Source organism: Arachis ipaensis, chromosome B04, assembly GCF_000816755.2.
Source record: "Arachis ipaensis cultivar K30076 chromosome B04, Araip1.1, whole genome shotgun sequence".
NCBI lineage: Eukaryota > Viridiplantae > Streptophyta > Magnoliopsida > Fabales > Fabaceae > Arachis > Arachis ipaensis.
In genome coordinates, this window is record NC_029788.2 from 120,434,474 (window position 1) to 120,434,992 (window position 519).

The 519-nt window shown below is 51.4% G+C and overlaps 1 long non-coding RNA gene across 1 annotated transcript in view; it reads right to left on the bottom strand.

The window, feature by feature from the left end:
* LOC110270777 overlaps positions 1 to 519 on the bottom strand; it is a 12,996-nt gene that overhangs the window by 12,263 nt on the left and 214 nt on the right. The gene's annotated exons all lie outside the window — the stretch shown is intronic.

Genomic DNA, 519 nt, shown 5'->3' on the forward strand with positions numbered 1-519 from the left:
CGCCGACATCTTGTTGGCCATTTTTGACGAGAAAAATCTTAATCCTCATATGGTTATGGGGGATCGGGAGACCGGTCGGTCATATGTTGGTGAGTTCACTTTTCTTGCACTTTTTGCTTAGTGTTTTACTTTTCTATTGCTCACATCTTTGCCTTTTGCTTGCAGTTTCCATGGCTGGCGAAAAGACTACCATGGCTGAGTTGATGAACCTCATTCAGGGTGGTGATGAGGACTCCTCGGTGACTCCTTCGGCTGATCATAGTCAGGAAGATGTTGGGGAGGGTAGTGGTCGGGTCGACGGGGCTGACCAAGGTCAGGTGGAGACAGCTGAGGTTCCTCCTGAGAACACCCCAGGGAACCCAAATGTGGAGGAGGAGGTCCCCTTTGGGGAGGAGGATCTGGGGTCTGGCGACGACGACCTGCAGATTGTTGGCAACCCGAAGAAGAGGAAGCGGGACTCGGGGAAGGCCCTTTCTGTTATGGAAAAGAACTTCGATGCTGGGGATTTTATTGAGTCTC